General features: G+C 33.1%; 1 long non-coding RNA gene and 1 other non-coding gene across 2 annotated transcripts in view; one reads left to right on the top strand and one right to left on the bottom strand.

Moving 5' to 3' along the window:
• LOC125091920 (uncharacterized) overlaps positions 1-13978 on the top strand; it is a 116943-nt gene that overhangs the window by 23053 nt on the left and 79912 nt on the right. The window lies entirely within an intron of this gene.
• Positions 6669-6772, bottom strand: LOC125094592 (U6 spliceosomal RNA). Its single transcript, XR_007125603.1, has one exon. It is a non-coding gene; the product is annotated as a U6 spliceosomal RNA (small nuclear RNA).

The following is a 13978-nucleotide window of genomic DNA, read 5'->3' as shown; positions in this document are numbered from 1 at the left end:
ATGAAAGAAATATGTACTGTTTTTGATCAAGAAGTGTTTGGTGGAAGTCTGGATAGACTGCATCTTGATAGAGGTAATGAAAGGGTAACAAAGCAATGAAATACTTAGATAGTTTCAAACAATTAAAACCTGTGTTACATGAAAACTGTAATTCTATGAGGTAGTTTATTGCTAGAGTTTACAACACAATTTTCATTTTAAGATGTATTAGTCATTACTTTTATATTCATGACATATCTGTTATGTACCAGGAAATGTACTGGATATAGAATTAGATACCTTTCTTTATATTAACTGTATGACAAGGTTGGCTATAATGATCTGTTGTTTTATTATTAAAAATTTGCCTCCCTACTCTCTCTCTCTCTGTACACATAAATTCTTTTAAGAGAGTATAGTGCAGAGAAGGAAAGTCAGTGAAAAATCCAGAGTTTCCAACCAGCACTCAGTTTTTATAAATGCATCAAAAAAAAGTTTTTCATTTTATTTCTATTGTACAAGTCCAACCACATCATTTTATTTCTAATCTCTATTCTTTGTAATTATGATTATTTTTAAATTTGAAAATATTTGGGGCTATTTTTTATTTTTATTTTTAGGTGAGATAAGTTACACAAGGGCAGTCTGGAAAAAATAACAGGGTCTGCCTTTAGTCTATGAGGAAAAGACTTGAGGAACATTTATATAAGCAATATGAACAAAGAGCTGGAGGTGCTAAAAATCTTAGAATGTTTAAAAAATATCTATGTATGCATATATATACACATAATTTATTGTGTATATATGATACATATTATATGCCATGTATAATGTATATAATATTTATTATGGCTATGTTTGTAGTAATATTTATATATGCATTCCAAGGGAATGAAGGTAAAAAGTCAGTTCAGGCATAAGATCTCAGGTGGAAAATTATATCTAGTTCTGCTCTGCATACTGTCCTTGAAGGATGTTCGTAAATTAGTATATATTCAGATTAGGAACATTAGAAAAGAAAGGAAACACTGTAATTGTGGCCTTTTAATATGTTTAGGCATTATTCTAGATGCTGTTATGTATATCATCTTACCTAAACTTTATCGAAAAGCTGCAGTGGTGATATTTCAGTATACTTTTGCTTCAAAAAACCTAAAATGACTTAATTTGATTAAAATCACATAACCCCATTTTAGTAATTTTTACCAAGTACTTCAACAACTAATTTAGATATATTCTGGCAACTTTCATGGTTGCTCTTGGGTATATTTAGCCACCAGAATGAGTCAGCAAACTATCAGAACAAACTGATGGTCCTACTCTCAGTATGCTAAAACTATTTGACACATTTGAAGAATGGAATATTTGGGGGGTTGGCCCTCATGTTTTTAGGGCTCTCATTATGACTAGGATTCCAAACTTGTTAACAGTGGAGTCTTCTCCAATTTGTGACCCCAATTCTAATATTTGGAATTCTGGAGAACTGAGAAAAATGTAAACTGACACACTAGAGTCTAGAACTGATAATCTAGACAGGAGTAGACCCTGGAATATTTACATTGGCTGAAGAAGAAGGAAAGTAGGTGGGAAGTCCCTGGGATTCCCCTCCCCACCCTGTGTTTGATTTTCAGTTGCTTTTTGGACCCAGAATTTGTCCCCCTCACCCTAACCAAGTGTACTATGTGAATTCTACTTTCTGTTTTATTTCCCCACACTTTGTTGGTTCGCTTGTTTGCTTTTGGTAAATTTATTTTAAATTTCTGAGGGCTGTTATTTGTTCTCTAGTTGCTGTTCTTATAGGTTATAACTTTCTATAGCTTGTTTTTTTCTTCATAGCTGCATAGGCCTAATTCAAGAATTACAGCCTATAATCAGGAAAATCTGACAAACATGGAAAGATAAATGTAGACCAAACCAGAACAAAGATAGGTTTTCTTCATAAAAATAGCACTATCTGAAGTGTTGTTATGCAATTATTTATTTATTTTCCATGTTTGTCAGATTTTCCTCATCATAGGCTGTAATTCTTGAATCTCGTTTTCTATACCAGATTGATTGGTTTTTCTATTATTGTTTACTGAGTTTGTCATTTTTGTCCACAATTCACTTGTGGTATTAAGTCTTGGTCATATTAAGAATGCTTTATATCCCTATTTTAGTCAGTAAAACAATAAATGTCTTGTGCCTAATACCTATGGGGTTACTTTTTGGTGCATCTTCTCTGTCATTTGAGCTTTCATATTAAAGATTTATGCCTTTTTTTGCATTATGTTTCTCAGAATCAATATTTTGCATTTTTTATACATGGAGAGGTTCCAAAACTACTTTTTCTAAAAACTTCACTTTTGGTTTCCATATCAGATGAATGTTTCTTGTCATTTGTTATAAACTTGGATACTGTAATGCTTTCTATATAATACCAAACTCCTCCCCATTTTGCCTGCAATAGTGTAGTGCTTTTTAGTGATTTCATATTTATTGTTTGTCTGAACCACATACAAGACCAGTACAAATACACTAATATTTTAGGATCCGTAGTTATTTTATCCAGTTAACAGATAATCAAATTCTCCTGTTTTTTCTTTCACTAAAGAAGAAATATCTGTTATCTATACATAGACAGCATACACATATATTTGATATAGTTCAAAATGGTTCAGACAGTACAAATTCATATACAGACCTTCCTGATTCCTGATCTTTAGTTCTCCATTTCCCCTTCTTATCAGCACTATCATGAGTTTTTACCTGTTTATAAGTAGACTCATTCCTCTTCTATACAAATGATTGCACTGCCTACACTGCTCCACACCATGTTAAAATATTCTAGACTAAGTAAACATCATTAGGAAATCGACCCTGGGATATCAGTGGTTTAACTAAATAAGCTTATTTACTGGTTGTGGTTTATCCCCAATCTGTTGCTCACAGATAGGAAGTGAAGAGCTCCAGGGCTGTGCTCTATCTATTTGCTCGGTCACCTGGGCTGACAAGTCTTTTTCTTTTGGATACCAAGTGGAACACAGTCTCTGTCCTCCCCTTCAAAGGAGAGAGGAGAAGAGGAAATCATTCATAAATGGTTAAGGGCCTCAATTAAGTCACTCAGAAACAGTTACGGTGACCTATGTTTCTTATGCTTACAGCCCTTGACCATACCTAGTCATACAGTTCTGAAACAGCTAGAGAACTGGGCAATATGGCCCTCCTAAAAAAAAAAAAAATGCAGCCTTCACATGCCCAGAAAATAAGATATATTGGACATTAGTCTTCCACTTGCATCTCAATCTTTTTTGTTCAAATATATACAAATATACATGTTGAATATATGTGTGTATGTATATATATACACATTTATGAATATATACATATATGTGTACATATACAAACATGTGTATATGTATGTATGTCCTGGAGCTCATTCTGTGTTTCATAAATATATCTCTGATTTGGAAGGCTAAGAGATGTCTCACTGTATGAAAATACCAAATTTTACTTACCTAGTCCTACACTAGGTTTCCCATCTTTCGCCAGTATAAAAATGCTGTAGTGAATACTGCCAGGATATATTTCTGGAAATGGAATTTCTGCAGCAAATTATATGTTCATATAAAAATTTGAAACATACATGTTTTAAAACCATTGATATTTTGGGGGGCACCTGGGTGGCTCAGTTGGTTAAGTGTCTGCCTTTGGCTCAGGTCATGATCTCAGGGTCCTGGGGTTGAACCCCAAGTTGGGCTCCTCACTCAGTGGGGAGTCTGCTTCTCCCTCACCCTCTGACTCCCCCCACTCATGCTCTGTTTCAAATAAATAAATAAAGTCTTTTAAAAAAGTGGATATTTTCTTTTATATGTATTGTGTGTGTTTTCAGTATATTTGCCTCCTTTTTTGATTTTGATTTTTTGGAACTAATTTACACATTTGGATTTGTGAAAATTCATGTTGAGTTATTTGGTTATATCTATTAATATATATTAATATAAATATTAATGACCTTTGTAACAAATGCCATCCTTTGTCACATTTCAAAGGCCTGTGTTGAATTTGTGTTTTATTAAGAATGTAACCTTGTTTTCATTTTGTTGGTATTGTTGTTGTCCTTCTTTTTATCTCTGGATTTTGTAATTATTTTGTTTCTTTTGTGTACAGCATGGTATTAAATTTTGCTTTGGAATTCGATTTATTTTTTTCTTTTAGTAGACAAATTTTCAGTTTACAGTAATTATCAAATTCAGTCTCTGTTTTATAATATATTAGTATAGTCTTCCCCTCTTAAATAGCCTTGTGATTTATTTTCTGTTTCCCATTAATTTCTTTTTATAATTAGGAAGAAGGTTACTTTAGTACTTTCCTTTTCAGCTATCACTTTATAAAACACATATATTTTCATTTATTTTCTGCTATGAATTTCCTGCTATGACCAGTGATAAAAGTAGTGTAATTCATTTTCTCCTCCTTTCCCTTTACACATTTTTATTAATGATATTTAATTGATTCTTAGTTGTAATAATTAAAATATCAGTTATAAATGATATATTTTGATACCTTACATATAACATTAGAGGATTTTCAGAATTCCTGCATTATCTTACACCCTTTTCTGTTTCACATCCAAGTTTTATTAGTTGTATCAATTTCTACCTTGTCAAAGAATATAAAAATATATATTCTTATCAATCCATCTTAATTTTGTTTTATTTAAGTAAATTCATAATCATATGTAACTCTTGCTGTATATTATCTTTATTGTTTTTGTTAGAAATTTATCCCATAGATTCTAAGAAAATTCTATAAAGTGGAACTCATGGGAACAACATTCTTAAGTTTTTTCAGGATCTCAACTACCTATTTTTCTATTTATTTTCAATTTCTTGTCCCAACTGGAGCACTTCAGAGTGAGAATGGAATGCTGCTAATAACTATACCAGGACAATGGATTTCAACTCAACTGTATCTCAGATGAGTAAGAATGTATAGACATTCCATGATTTTAATATACACATTACAATATTATCTTTTTTCTAAAACAGCACTCTTATTTTCCAACAGTTCTTTTTAAATTTTTTTCAGAAATAAGAAAACATATTCTGCAAGCTATAAATGGTAAACCTAATAAAACTCTGAGATAAAATAAGTTTTTTTAATTATATTTTAGAAAAAAATGTTTCATTCCATTATTTTATCCCCACCTTCCAACTTGAGGACCACAATTGTATATACACGTTGGACCTTCATTTTCTTTCCTTCATATCTGTATTTTTTTCCTTAAATTTTAAAAATTATTCATATATTTCCATCTTATTGTTCCTAGGTTTATTATTTTTATTCTCTATTTTTCTTGTATATTTTCACATTGTCTCATCTTTCTTATGATGCTTCCAATTTTGCCATAATTTATAATTTTTTTTTTCTTTTCAAACTTCCCTGAACTCTGGTAGCTCATATTCAGTCTCTTCTGCATATCTCTTTTCAGGGTACTTGTGTTTCTGCTTTGTGATTTCTACTTAAATACATAAATGATTATTTCATATGTTCTCCCCCCATTTATGGTCATTTTGATTATTCAGTCACAATTTACAGTAACATTTTTGTGATAAATATTCTTCTAGTGTTAGTCTCTCACATTGCCTCCTTTTTAAAAAATGTTGGTTAGTATATTTCAAATCATCTCTTCTTTTTTAAAATAGTACTCAGCTTTGAATCCCTTGAGTTTTCCCTAGAACAGTAATTTGTAGAAGGTTATTGTAGAAATCATGCCAAGTCTTATCCTAGGTTATTTTTTTTCCCCTTGTGACCTAGGAAATTATATGTGAGTTTTTCACTTTTTACATCCTAGACAATGGCAATAGATAGCTGTGGTAATAACAAAACATACTGTCTTATCCTAACTTTTGTATTTCTCCATTTTATTCTTATCTTTATCTTTTTTTTAAATGATTTTATCTATTTGTTTGAGAGAGAGAGAATGAGAGAGAGGGAGATAGCATGGGGTGGGGTTAGAAGAAGAAGCACACTCCCTGCTGAGCAGGGAGCCCAGGTGCCAGACTTGATCCTGAGACTCCAGGATCATGACCCGCACCAAAGGCAGTCATCTGACAAACTGAGCCACCCAGTCGTCCCTCATTATCTTTAATGTGTATTTTCACTGGATATAGAAATCTTGGTTGAGAGATTTCTTTAAAGCATTTTGTAGATGACATTCCATTATCCTCTACCTTTTTTTTTTCTAATCAGAAATCAACAGTAATTCATATTGTTGTTCTCTTACAAGCAATGTGTCTTTTTGTTGTCTCCTTTCAAGATTTTGCTCTTTATCTCTGGTTTTCCTCAGTTTGGTTGTAATGTATCCAGTGAGGTTTTCATTATAATTATCTTGGTTGGCATTTAAAATTATTCATAAATAACTACCCTAGTTGGGATGATTATTTAATTTTGTTGTTTTTTTTTTTTTTTTAAGATTTTATTTATTTATTTGACAGAGAGAGATCACAAGCAGGCAGAGAGGCAGGCAGAGAGAGAGGAGGAAGCAGGCTCCCCGCTGAGCAGAGAGCCCGATGCGGGGCTCGATTCCAGGACCCTGAGATCATGACCTGAGCCGAAGGCAGTGGCTTAACCCACTGAGCCACCCAGGCGCCCCTAATTTTGTTTTTTTGAACTACATTTGGAAAATATTCTTTTTTCTTCTTTTTTTAAATATGGAGTGTTTCATGGATTTTTATGTCATCCTTGCACAGGGGTCATGCTAATCTCTACACCATTAAATTTAGAAAATATTCTGTTATGTATCTAGTATTCTTTCTTTATGCGCTATCTCCTTTTCTATTTAGATTCCAATTCCATATGTATTTGCATATGAGTGGACAAAGCATATGAATGGATAAAGACATAACATACAAAATGTTAGTATTGTCTAAAATAGCCTTTAAGGTAAAAAACATTAACAGAAAATAATGAGGGTTAGTTCATAATAATGAAAATTTTAATTTGCCAGGAACTAATAATAATTTTAAACTCTATTCATTTAAAAACATAGCCTAGGAGTATATAAATAAAAATTTTCATAACTACAGCAGAGAGAAAAATCTCAAAAACATAGTGTAAAATCTTTAATATACTTCAGTATGTGACAGAAAAATAAGACAAGAAAACAAGCAAAAATATTATTATTAAGCAATTCTGTTAATTTCTATTAATACTATATTATCTTAAAGTCTGTTTTTTCTAATAATATCATATCTGCATCAGCTTTCTTTTTTTATTTTTATTTATTTATTTATTTATTCATTAAAGATTTTATTTATTTATTTGTGAGAGAGAAAGAGAAAGAGCACAAGCAGGGGGAGAAGCAGGCAGAAGGAGAAACAGGCTCCCCACCGAGCAGGGAGCCTGATGCGGGGCTCAATCCCAGGACCGTGGGAGCATGACCTGAGCTAAAAGCAGATGCTTAACCAACTGAGCCACCCAGATGCCCCTTTTTAATTTTTTTAAAAATATTTTATTTATTTATCTGATAGAGATCACAAGTAGGCAGAGAGGCAGGCAGAGAGAGAGGGGGAAGCAGGCTCCCCATAGAGCAGAGAGCCTGATGTTGGGGGCTCGATCAGAGGACCCTGGGATCATGACGTGAGCCGTAGGCAGTGGCTTTAACCCACTGAGCCACACAGGCACCCCTGCATCAGCTTTCTTTCTTTCTTTCTTTCTTTCTTTCTTTCTTTCTTTCTTTCTTTCTGTCTTTTTTAAAGATTTATTTATTTTAGAGAGAGAACTCGAGGAGGGGGAGGGGCAGTAGAAGATGGAGAGAATCTCAAGCCGATTCCACACTGTGTGTGGAGCCTGATGTGGGGCTCGATCTCACGACCCTGAGATCATGACCTGAGCAGAAACCAAGAATCAGATGCTTAACTGACTGAGCCACCCAAGTGCCCCTGCATCAGCTTTCTTTTGCTTAGTATTTATATACTGTCTATTCCTCCACATTAGTCATTCTATATCCTTGTATTTTACATTTGTATCTGGTAAACAATTTACAGTTGGACTTTTAAATCCAATCTCAAATATTAGTGTTCTAATTAGTGTATTCTATTCATTAATATCATTAGTCATGTTAGTTGTATATTCACTGACTTAATTTTTGTTTTCTATTCATTCCACCTGTTCTATTTCAATTTTTTCTCTTTTGTGTTACTTTTATGATTTTTTTCTACTTGTTTATATTTAAAAAAAAATCTTGAATGTACTCTTTCATTTAGTTGTCATAGTGTAATAGTGAGATATAATAATACCGCTATACTTGTCTTTGGTCCCTCATTCTAGACACAGAGCTCCTAAAATCTTGGAATTTCCTGAGTGATAGGAGTAGCTTTTGTTATGCATAATAAGACTCTTTCAGCCATATCTGAGTTCCTGCTAAGATGACTCTCAGTGGGCCCCTAGATAGCTTCAAATGGGGCCTGGTTGTCAGAAGAACAAATAGGCCCCCATCTCTGAGATTTAGTTAATCACCCACGGCCAATGATTTAATCAATCTTCCCTATGTAATGGCACTTCCATAAAAATGCTGAAGAGTGGTATTTGGAGAGCTTCCAGGTTGGCAAACATACTGAGGTGCACACCTGGAGAGAGGATGGGAATTTTGTGCCTCTTTGCTTATGTGTCCTGATGCCTCTTTCTTGGACTTGGCTATTCCTGGGTTATAATTTTTATAATAAACCAGCGATAGTGAATAAAGAGACTTCCTGAGTTTTGTGAGCTGTTCTAACAAGTTATTGAACCGAGGAGGGTTTTGTAGAGCCCCCACTTTATAGCTGATCAATAAGAAGTAGGAAAGGCCCAGGACTTGTGATTGACATCTGAAGCTGGGGACAGTCTTGTGGGTCTGAGTCCCTAACCTGTGGCGTTTGCCTCAACTCCAGTAGTTGGTGTCAGAATTAATTGAATTGTACACCCATGGTGTTCAGAGAGTTGGAGAATTGGTTATCAGTATGGGAAAAACCCACTCATTAGTGTCAGAAATATTGTGTATAAAAACAATTCATACACAGAAGTTACAAAATCTGTACAAAACTAATTAAGTCTAAAGTAAACTAAACCCTAACAATACCACCCCCTCAAAGAAAGAATTGTAAGCATTTTATCTTTCCTGGATCTCTCCTGTTTACTGTTATTTTTGTCATGTTTTCTAGTCTTTGTCTTGTTTGATAGGTGATACACCAGTGTGGAAATGATGCTTCAGGGTGTGTTGGATTGCTGATTTCCTTTCGTTTCAGCCTCACACTGCAGGCATCTCAAGTTAATTTGGGAAGTCACTTCTAAGGCTGCGTGACTTGTTCAGTGGCCTCAGACATCTGTTTCCTCCTACCAGACTCCAAAACTGAAGTCAACTTCCCCTGAGTAGATATATCTTGCACTGTGTAACTTCAGTGTTCCTGTGCTCCACTGGCTTATATGGGAACCTCCTTTTCCTTTTGTTTTGACATGTCCTTTACTACCTTTGCAGATTTTTTATGTTCTTAAAAAACTGTACATTTAAAAATCCACCAGTGTTCATTGTTTTCATTAAGAGAGGGACCTAATTCATAATGACTCCCCCCCTCCCACTAGAATTCAGCTTCAAGAAGGTATGTTTATGATGTTTTCTGGGAAGGTCCCAGTTAATATTTTTAAGTAATAATTTAATCCATAACTTTCTCATATATGCATATCAATTCCTACAATGTGGCTCGTTCTTCACTGTCTACATTAAGTGTCAGCTCTTCTGAGGAGGCCTTTTCAACCACAACTATGCACAACAATCAATCTCTCTCCATTCCTCCATATCCCCCTCTTCCCTGTGTGCTCCTAAGTTGTGTCCACAATTAGGTTAGTAGCATAAAAGCAGGGTTGTTTTATATTAATTTTATTTTATACATTATCTATATATATTTATTTCATTGTACACCTACAACAACTAGAAAAGTGTACAGAATAAAAACATTCAATATCCCCTTATAATAACATTTTCTACACAAGAACATGGTTATGATGAAAACAAACTAAAAGTTTTTTATTATATTCACTTTATGCTATAATTTATAGTGATCTTTCCTGAACAGTAGAATATTGTACTTCTCTAGAAAAAGTGAAAAGAATACTTGGTCAGCCAAAAAACATATTTTATGGATAAAATTCCAATGTTCATTAGGTTTTTTTAAGTACAAAGACTCATTTTAATTTCTCTGTGAATGTATATGGTACTCAAGTATATTGCATTTCAAGTATTTCACAGTTTGACCTGAAAATGTCAAGTTATTTTGGAGTTCACATAAAGACAACAATTTTAATCCTACTATTCTGGCATTTCTTCTTGTCAGAATAATTTCATGGAGCACCCTTATACTCTTTTCTGTGTGTGATTTCTCTCTAACTGAAACAATAGATTATAGTTTGACAAAAGAATGATTCTTTTTTCAATCAGGTTTCAGTTCACTTTAAAAGAAAATTGCTTTTACTCCTTCCTTACAAAAGAACCTATGATGTTTGAAGTTAAACAAAATGACCTAGTAGAAAATATGTCAGTTTAGAGCTATAAGATTTAGAACTACAAGAACTACATGATCTGTCATACTGAATTTTCAGAATATGGCAGAAACATTGATTCAAATATCCTCCAAAGATATCTTACCATATTCGCAAAGAAGCCATAGTATGTATTTTTTTAATTGATGAGATATTTACAAAAGGAATTTATATACCTGGTTAAATTGCTTAGTAAAATGCAATGTTAATATAACTCAGGACCCTTTTACTTACTTAAGAAATGAATCCTATATTTGTATAGTTAAAGTGGAGTTATAAGTTTTGAATTGCAAATCATAAAACTGGAGAAGGTTTAATTTAAATAGAATAGAAGAGATCAGCTAGTCAGACTCTTGAATTTAAATAAGGGCAAATTGAGGCTTACTGTAGATAGGAGAATAATAAAATTAATGGCTTAAATAAAAGTTTAAGAATTAACCATCATTCTTTTATTTGTTTTATTAATAGAAGTATTGCAGTGTTATTTATATTTTAAAAAGTTCTTGATTTAGAACCTTTTAGAAATGGAAAGAAACATCTCTGACATTAGTAATAGATACTTCCTTCTATTGCAGAAGCAGTGCATCTGTATGTTGTTTCTTTTATTTAAAATTTTATGTAGCAAGCATGTAGAAGAGAATAGAGAAGTTGAATATGATCATCTATGTACTAAAGTTATAATTTATCCCCATTTATTTCAACACCTAAATATCTGGAGAATCAAATCATCACAGTTTTGCTTCCCAGGGCCATTGCATATGATTTTTTCATGCTATGGACTATACAACCCTAGCACAAGCATTTACACTGAAGTCGGAGTGAAATGGTGGCCCATGAATCATGCAGAGCACAAACAACAGGACCTCAGTCAACCTTTCTCCAAGAATTAGTTGTTATTCTGTATTTAGATTTATGTAGTTTTCAGTCTTGCTCCACACATGTATCTTCAATTTATCGAACAGGAATTCATTAGAGGCATGAAGCAGAATTACCTATTTTTTTCTTGAAGTACAGTCTTCAGCCATTCTGTAATACAATTCTTTTCTCCTACACTCTACCTTCATGATTTAACTTATTTAATATTTATGGATTCATGACACAGTTTTGGGAAATTGTGTCTTTCTAGAAAAAATGCACACATCTGTAATCAATTAATTTACAGTAAAAGAGCCAAGCATATACAATAGGGAGAGGACAGTTTCTTCAATAAATGGTGCTGGGAAAAGGGGACATCCACATGTAAAAGAATGAAACTAGACCATTATCTTATATCAGACACAAAAATGAACTTAAAATAAGTTAGAGATTGAACAGAAGACCTAAAACCATTAAATTCCTAGGGGGGAAAAAAACCTAAGTGGTACTGTTGATACAAGTCTTGTCAATGAATTTTTTATTTTTTTAATTTTTTATATTTTAATTTGTTATTATTTATTTTTAGAGAGAGAACATGAGTAGGGAGAGGCAGAGGGAGAAATAAAATCTTAAGCAGGATCCACACCCAGTACAGACCCTGATGCAGGGCTCGATCTCACAAGTGAGATCATGAGCTGAGCCAAAATCAAGAGGGCACTCAACCAGCTGTATCACCCAGCGCCTTGTTGGCAATTTTTTTTTTTTTAATCTGGCACCAAACACAAAAGCAGCACAAGCAAAAGTAAACATGTGGGACTACCTCAATTAAAAAGCTTCTGCACTGCAAAGGAACTATCAAAAAAATGAAAAGACAGTGTATGAAGAGGGAGAAAATAATTGCAAATCATAGGTCTGATATTTTCAACTCTTAAGTTGAAAATATGCTAAGAACCCATGCAATTCAGTAACAACAACAAATAAATCTGGTTTAAAAACAGGCAGATCTAAAATGACGTTTTCTCCAAGACATACAAATGGCCAACAGGTACATAAAAAGATGCTCAACATTATTAATTATCAGAGAAATGCAAATCAAAACCATGAGATATTATTCCTGCTGTTAAAATAGTTATATTCAAAAAGAAGAGAAATAACAAGTGTTGGCAATGATATGGAGGAGAGGGAACCCTTGTGAACTGTTAATGGGAATGCAAATTGGTGCAATTATTATGGAAAACATTGGGTATGCCTCAAAAAATTAAAAGCAGAACTACCATATGGGACAGGAGGTAGGAAGAATGAGTGATTTTTTTTTTAAGTTTAAGTAAATTGATAAAAATTAAAACAAAACAATGGATTTAATATCTCTTCACTTTTCCTTCATTCTTACTATTTTTTGTACATTATTATAGTACAAATGTTTTAGAAACTATTGTCAATATTTGCTTGTTGTTTCATAAAATCAGTATTTCTTGGATTTAACCATCGTTTACAACATATTTTTTCATCCTTCTTGTGTTCTAATCACTTTTATGATTCAATTACCTTATTTCTAAAGAATGTCCTTTCATGGAAAAATTATTAGTACAGTATCTTTCATCATTTTCATCAAAACATATATATATATAATATTGCTCTTTAGTGGTAACTTAGGTGGTTCTAGAATCTCAGATGATGAGTTGTTTCCTTTCGATATTTGAAGATGTTTTTCCAATGCTTTTGGCTTTTCTTTTTGCTGTTAATAAGTTTGCTGTTAACATCCTTGTTTCTATATTAGTGAGGTTTTTCTGTTTCTTGTGAATAGATCTCCGTTTTTGAAGCTGTGCAATTTCTCTACATCAAGGTTTATTGATTGATTATTTATTGATGAGGTTTATTTTTAATTATCATGTTGAGGAAGTATTGTGCTCCTTGAATATGAGGATTCATGTCTTTTATGAAATCTCGACAATTCTTTGTCATTAACTCTGAATATTACATTTCTGCTCTTGTCTTTCTTTCCTTTTAGGACTCTAAGTAGATATTGGTTAGAAGTTTTTATACTTTTTCTCATGACCTTCTACCTGATTTGGCATTTCTTATTTATTTCCCTATGCTGTCTTCTTTGTAATGTCCTCAGATTGACCTTTTATTACATAAACATTTTTTATGATTTTGGCTATTCTACTTTAAGAATTACATTTTTATTTCAAAAGTTACCTGCTTTTCTAATATGACTTCTCTTTCTTTTTGTGTCTTTACTCATTTTATATTTCCATTTTAAAATGTCCCTTAGAGGGGCACTTGGGTGGCTCAGTCTTAAGAGTCTGCCTTGGGCTCTGGTCATGATCCCAGAGTCCTGGGATTGAGCCTTGCACTGGGCTCCCTGCTCAGCGGGGAGCCTGCTTTTCCCTCTCTCACTCCCCCTGCTTGTGTTCCCTATCTTGCTCTCTTCTCTCTGTCAAATAAAAAAAAAAAAATCTTAAATAAAAAAAGTTTAAAAAACAAAAAATAAATAAAATGTCAATTAGTATTTCATTAACTGAAGTTCTCAGATGTCCATTCTTGGGTTTATTCTGCAGGTTACCTTATCTGGTACATTATTTGCTCA

The sequence above is a fragment of the Lutra lutra genome, chromosome 2 (assembly GCF_902655055.1).
Source record: "Lutra lutra chromosome 2, mLutLut1.2, whole genome shotgun sequence".
In the NCBI taxonomy this organism is placed as follows: Eukaryota; Metazoa; Chordata; class Mammalia; order Carnivora; family Mustelidae; genus Lutra; species Lutra lutra.
Note: the sequence above shows the minus strand (reverse complement) of the source record. Positions and strands in the feature narration are given on the sequence as shown.